General features: G+C 47.2%; 1 long non-coding RNA gene across 1 annotated transcript; it reads left to right on the plus strand.

Annotated features, from left to right (window-relative positions):
* The first annotated feature begins 331 nt into the window (after positions 1 to 331).
* On the plus strand, positions 332 to 5,557 carry LOC122542953. The gene is made up of 2 exons (XR_006309893.1): positions 332 to 525; positions 5,107 to 5,557. It is a non-coding gene; the product is annotated as an uncharacterized LOC122542953 (long non-coding RNA).
* The last annotated feature ends 1,368 nt before the right edge of the window (positions 5,558 to 6,925 follow it).

Here is a 6,925-nt window from a genome sequence, read left to right on the forward strand (position 1 = left end):
AGGTTCATTTTCAGATGTTTCGTCACCATACTGGGTAACAGCTTCAGTGAGCCTCTGGCGAAACTTCATTCGGAGACTCTCACTGATGATGTTACCCAGTATGGTGACGAAACATCTGAAAATGAACCTTCCAGCTCAGTGAGCAAACCTGCATCCAGACTCTCAACCTAAGCCACAAACCTTCTCAAAACTCACTAAAGGAGAAAAAAAATGTTTGGGGAAGGTATTGTATAACGGCTTCAGGACCTTGGGGCAATAATGTCACCGAAATGTTATTTCTCACTGGATACAAACAGTACTGGGTGGGTGGTGTTAGTGAGAGAGAGAGAGGGTGTGTATGGGTGTGTGTGTGTGTGTGTGAGAGGGAGGGAGGGTCAGCCCGGCCAGCTATATGTCATGAGCGATGTGGTTCCGTGGTTGCTGTGCCAAAACAGTGCCAGTGAGGGGCAATGCCGAGCTGCCAACAGCTGTTTTGGTGCGCGGAGTCCCTGTCTGGTTGGTGAGGATGGCAGGGATGCCAGGCAGGTAACTGAGTGTCGAATTGTTCCAGGAATGGGTGGGTGGTAAGATGGGGCTTGAAATGGGTGAGACAGTTACCATAAAGCCTGGGTGGGTGGGTTTGGTAAGATAGGGTAAAAAAACCCATCTGTTCACTACTGAGGAATGAAATCCGCTGCTGTTACCCAGTCTGACCTGCAGCCAATGTGGTTGATCCTTAACTGAAGGAAGCCATTCCGATCAAGGGCAGTTAGGGATGGGCAATACGCACTGACCCTGCCAGGAAAAGGAAGAGCCCAGAGACCAGGAATCTCACAAATGGTAATGAGGTGTGACTTCTCACCCCACACCATCCTGCAGGTGGGTCCCACAAACACATACCAAGCCCTTCCTCCTGAACAGAACCTACTCTCAATGTCGCAGCCCCCTGTCCACACTTGCCTTGATATTTATCTCCATCGACAATGCTAGAGTTCAACACCAGGAAGACATGGGAATCACTGGCTGGTTAGCATTTATTACCCGTCCCTAGTTGCCCCTTGAGACGGTGGTGGTGAGCTGCCTTCCTGAACCATTGCAGTCCATTTGCTATAGGTCAATAGACCCACAATGCTGTTAAGGATAGAATTCCAGGCCTTCGACAGTGGAGATATGTTTCCAAGTCAGGATGGTGAGTGGCTTGGAGGGGAACTTGCAAGGGGTGGTGTTCCCATGTATTTGCTACCCCTGTCGAATCATAGAATCCCTACAGTGTGGAAACAGGCCCTTCAGCCACACTAACCCACTGTAGAGTAACCCACCCCATTCCTCTACCCTCTTATCCTACATTTACCCTGACTAATACACCTAACCTACACATCCCTGAACACTATGGGCAATTTAGCACGGCCAATCCACCCTAACCTGCACATCTTTGGACTGTGGGAGGAAACCGGAGCAGCCGGAGGAAACCCACGCAGACACGGGGAGAATGTGCAAACTCCACACAGACAGTCGCCTGAGATTGGAATCGAACCTGGGCCCCTGTGCTGTGAGGCAGCAGTTCTATCCACTGAGCAACCATGTCCCTCTAGATGGAAGTGGTCGTGGGTTTGGAAGGTGCTGTCTGAGGATCTTTGGTGAATTTCTGCAGTGCATCTTCTAGATGGTACACACTGCTGCTACCGAGTATCGATGGTGGAGGGAGTGGATGTTTGTAGATGTAGTGAGCTGCACCCATCCAGGCAGTGGGAAGGATTCCATCTCACTTCTGGCTTGTAGAGATAGTGGGCAGGCTTTGAGGAGTCAGGAGGTGACGTACTTGTCACAGTATTCCAAGCCTCTGACCTCCTCTTGAAGCCACTGTGTTTGTGTGCCGAGTCCAGTTACATTTCTGGTCAATGGTAATCCTCCAGGATGTTGACAGTGGGGGATTCAATGATGGTAGCACCATTGAATGTCAAGGAGCGGTGGTTAGATTGCCTCTTATTGGGGTAGTCTTTCCTTGGCGTCTGTATGGCACGATTGTTACTTGCCACATGTCAGCCCAAGCCTGGATATTGTCTAGATCTTGTTGCCTTTGAACATGGACTGCTTCAGTACCTGAGGATCACAAATGGAGCTGAACGTTGTGCAATGGTCAGCGAACATCCCCATTTCTGACCTTATGCTGGAGGGAAGGTCATTGATGAAGTAGTTGAAAGTGGTTAGGGCCTAGGACCTACCCTGAGGAATTCCTGCAGAGATGTCCTGGAGCTGAGATGACTGACCTCCAATAACCACGACCATCTTCCTAAGTGTCAGATATGACTCTAACCACCGTAGAGTTTGCCGCCCACCCCCCACCCCCCGAAACTCATTGATTCCAGTTTTGCTTGGGCTCCTTGATGCCACACCCGGTCGAATGCAGCCTTGATGTCAAGACCTATCGCTCTCTGCTCAGTCTCTGGAATTCAGCTCTTTTGTCCACGATTGAATCAAGGCTGTAATGAGGTCAGAAGTTGAGTGGACCTGGTGGAACCCAAACTGGGCATCACTGAGCAGGTTATTGCTGAGCAGGTGCTGCTTGACAGACACCTTCTGTCACTTTACTGATGATTGAGAATAGATTGATGAAGCAGTAATTCGTCCTGCTTTTTTATGTACAGCGCATACCTGAGCAATTTTCCACATTGTCAGGTAGATGCCAGTATTGTAACTGTAGTGGAACAGCTTGGCCAGGGGAGCAGCAAAGTTGTGGAGCACAAGTCTTCAGGACTGTTGCTGGAATGTTGTCCGGGCCCATTGCCTGTACAGTATCCAGTGCCTCCAACCGTTTCTTGATATCTTGTGGAGCGAATCGAATTGGCTGAAGACAGATATCTGTGAGGCTGGGGAGCACTGGGGGAGGCCGAGATGGATCATCCGCTCAGCACTTCTGGCTGAAGATTGCTGCAAATGCTTCAGCCTTGACTTTTGCCCTGATGTGCTGGGCTCCTCCAACATTGAGGACGAAGATATTTGTGAAGCCTCCTCCTCCAGTGAGTTGTTTAATCGTCCACCACCATTCACGACTGGATGTTGCAGGACTGCAGAGTTTAGATCTGATCCGTTGGTTATGAGATTGCTTTTTTAAAACAGTTTCCCTTATTTCAAATCACTCCCACAGAGGGAATAATCTTTTTAGCATCCACCCTGTCAAATCCTCTCAGGACATTAAATGTCCCAGTGTAGTCACCTCCCACTCTTTTAAACTCCACTGGATATAAGCCCAGCCTGTTTACCCTTTTCCTTTAATATAAATCCGACCCCCTCCATCCCCTTCACAGACGAGGTCTATTTTCATGGTACCAACTTTAATAACATTAACCTGGAGTTAACCTGTTTCCTTGCATGAGCTGTATGTAAAGGTATGGCTGAGACTGTTTTCACTGTGGAGAAAGAAAATGGAGACCATAGAGCTCAAGGAAATAAATATTGATGTATTAATAACAGATCACATTACAGAAGAGGAAGTGCTGGGTGTCTTAGGAAACATAAAGGTGGATAAATCTCTAGGATCTGATCTAGTGTATCCCAGGATTTTGTGGGGAAGTTAGGGAAGAAATCACGGGGCCCCTTGCAGAAATCTTTGTATCATCTACAACTACGAGCGAGGTGTTGGAAGACTGGGGAGTGGCTAATGTTGTGCCTTTGTTTAGAAAAGGATGTAAGGAGAGACCTGGGAACTATAGATCTGTGAGTCTGACTTCAGTGGTGGCCAAGCTGTTGGAAGTGATTCTGAAAGATATGATTTACATGCATTTGCAGAGGCAAGAGGTGATTAGGAAGAGTCAGCATGGTTCCGTGCAAGGGAGAAAGTGTCTCACAAACTGGATTGAGGAGGTAACCAAAAAGATAGATGAGAGCAGAGAGGTAGACATTGTTTATTTAGACATTAGGAAAGCCTTTGACAAGGTTCCATACGGTAACTAGTAAAGTTGGTAAGTAGTAAAGTTGGATTACATGGGATTCAAGATGAGCTTGCTAATTAGATACAAAATTGGCTTAACAGCAGGAGACAGAGGGTAGTGGTGGAGGATTGTTTATCAGCCTGTGACTGGCAGTGTTCCACAGGGATAAATGCTGGGTCCTCTTTGTCATTTTTATAAATGATTTCAATGAGAATACAGAAGAGAAGGTTAGTAAGTCTACAGATGACACCGAAGTTGGTGGTGTAGTGAACAACGAAGGAGGTTCTCTAAGATTACAAAAGGATCTTGATCGATTGGGTCAATGGGCTGAGGAGCAGCAGATGGAGTTTAATTTGGATAAATTAATTTGGCGATATTGCATTTTGGTAAAAAAACAATTATACAATTAAACATAGGGACTTGGGTAGTTTTGTAGACCAGAGAGACCTAGGGGTTCAGTTACATAACTCTTTGAAGTTTGCGTCACATGTAGACAGGCTGGTTAAGAAGGCACTTGCTTTCATTGCTCAGATCTTTGAGTATAGGAGTTGGGATGTTATGTTGAGATTGTACAGGACATTGGTGAGGCCTCTTCTGGAGAGCTGTGTCCAGTTGTGGTCACCCTGTTATAGGAAGGACATTGAAGAGGATTCAGAAAAGATGTTGCCAGGAACAGAGGGTTTGAATTATAAGGAGAGGTTGGATAGGCTGGGGCAATGTTCCACTGGCGTGTAGGAGGTTGACAGGTGACATTATAGAGGTTTATAAAATCATGAGGGGTATAGATAAGGTGAATGGCTCTAGGGTGTGGGATTTCAAGACCACATTGAAAGTGAGAAGAGAGAGGTTTAAAAAGACATGAGGAGCAGCCACTTTCTACAGAAAGTGGTCCGTGTGTAGAATGAACTTCCAGAAGAGATGGTGAATGTGGGTACAATTACAATGTTTAAGAGACATTGGGATAAGTACATGAATAGGAAAGGTTGGAGAGATATGGGCCGGGAGTAGGCAGGTGGGAATAGATCAGTTTGGGAATGTAGTTGGTGTGGACTGGTTGGACCAAAAGGTCTGTTTCCATTCTGTATGACTCTATGACACTCTCTGATATTGACAAGAGCAAATAGTAATTGGTTCAAATTGTTCTGGCGTCTGCATTTTCTGTGTGTCAATTTTTAACATGTTTCCTTTTAATTATTAGTCATCATGAGACTTGCAATCCTAAAATGGAACATGAGATATCTGAACCAAAACAGGAACCTTCTGGAAACTGATGATAAGGAACTTCTTGCTGAGTCCCATGTGCAGTGACAAGGGAAGCTCACTCATTGGGTGAATTGCTCCATCACTGGGCCCCAGCTTCAGTCTGACCACAACTGCTCCTCTGAAATCTTCACAGTACCCGAACTCTGCTGTAAGAGGAGAGGAATATTGGATCGTAGGAGGCAGGAGGAGACCATTCTGCCCCTCATGCCTGCTCTGGAAACAAGTTAACAAAGCAGTAGCATGTGGCATTTACCAGTTTTTCCTTTAGCTCCACCATGCTGTAAGATCACAGCTGGTCTGGTGGGGATCACAGCTCCACTTTCCTGTCTGTCCCACACCTCCACTATGACCCCTGACCTTCTCATCAATAAAAAAAACGTGTTGAATCAGCCTCACAAGTATTCAATGACCAGCCTCTGCTTCTCTGTGGGGGATATGATGTGAATGATCCTCTGAGTGAAACAGAATGCTCCTCTTCTCTGTCTTAAACCTTAATGTCTCCCAGACCCAGGCATTGAAGGCCTTTCACACAGCTTCAGGATATTCCAGGGCATCTGAAACCTTCATGCAGCCTCAGAACCTCCCAGGCCCAAGTAAAACCTTCTCACAGCCTCAGGGTCAACAGGCTCAGGCACTTGGGCTTGTATGTGTCACCAAGGCCCAAGTCCAGACCTTTACACAGCCTCAATGTGTCCAAGGCTCAAGCCAAGGCCGTCACAGCCTCAGTATCTCCAAGGCTCAAGCCAGGGTCTTCACAGCCTCAGTATCTCCAAGGCCCAAGCCCAGGCCTTCACAATGCCTAAGGGTTTTCCAAAGCCCAGCTAGGCCCGGACCTTCACACAGCCTCAGTGTAGTGACTGTAATGAGGTCAACCAGCTGGGCCTCATAGAATATGAGTTCCCTGATTGGGGTTGTTAACCTGGTCAATCAGGGAGCCCTGGCTGACAGATATAATCAGGGTATCAGAGGGTCTTTTCACTCTGAGAACTGGCTCTGAGGGAGCTGGAGCAGTGGCAAGGACTCTCTGTGTAAATGAAGGATGACTTAGAGTCATTGAGTCATAGAGAATTACAGCATGGCAACAGACCCTTCGGTCCAGCCCGTCCATGCCGACCAGATATCCCAACCCAATCTAGTCCCACCTGCCAGCACCCGGCCCATATCCCTCCAAACCCTTCCTATTCATATACCCATCCAAATGCCTCTTAAATATCACAATTGTACCAGCCTTCACCACTTCTTCTGGCAGCTCATTCCATACACGTACCACCCTCTGTGAGAAAAAGTTGCCCCTTAGGTCTCTTTTATATCTTTCCCCTCTCACCCTAAACCTATGCCCTCTAGTTCTGGACTCCCCAACCCCAGAGACAAGACTTTGTCTATTTATCCTATCCATGCCCCTCATAATTTTGTAAACCTCTATAAGGTCACCCCTCAGCCTCCGACACTCCAGGGAAAACAGTCCCAGCCTGTTCAGCCTCTCCCTATAGCTCAAATCCTACTGTAATTAGATGCCAACAGAGGTTTTACCCCAAGGATCGACATTTAGTCAGCAGGACTCTGCAGATTGGCAGCAGAGTGATCAGAATGAGGTGAAAGATGCTATAAATGTTGTCTCTGCCACATTCAGTATCTTGACACCCAGCCAGCGGGTCAGGAGGTCAAACAGGTCGCTGGTTATCTGCCTGCAGAAATTGTAGAGCTACAAGGGGATTGAGGTCAAAGGTCAAGGGAGTAATAGAAGCTAATCACAC

The sequence above is a fragment of the Chiloscyllium plagiosum genome, chromosome 41 (assembly GCF_004010195.1).
Source record: "Chiloscyllium plagiosum isolate BGI_BamShark_2017 chromosome 41, ASM401019v2, whole genome shotgun sequence".
Taxonomy (NCBI): domain Eukaryota; kingdom Metazoa; phylum Chordata; class Chondrichthyes; order Orectolobiformes; family Hemiscylliidae; genus Chiloscyllium; species Chiloscyllium plagiosum.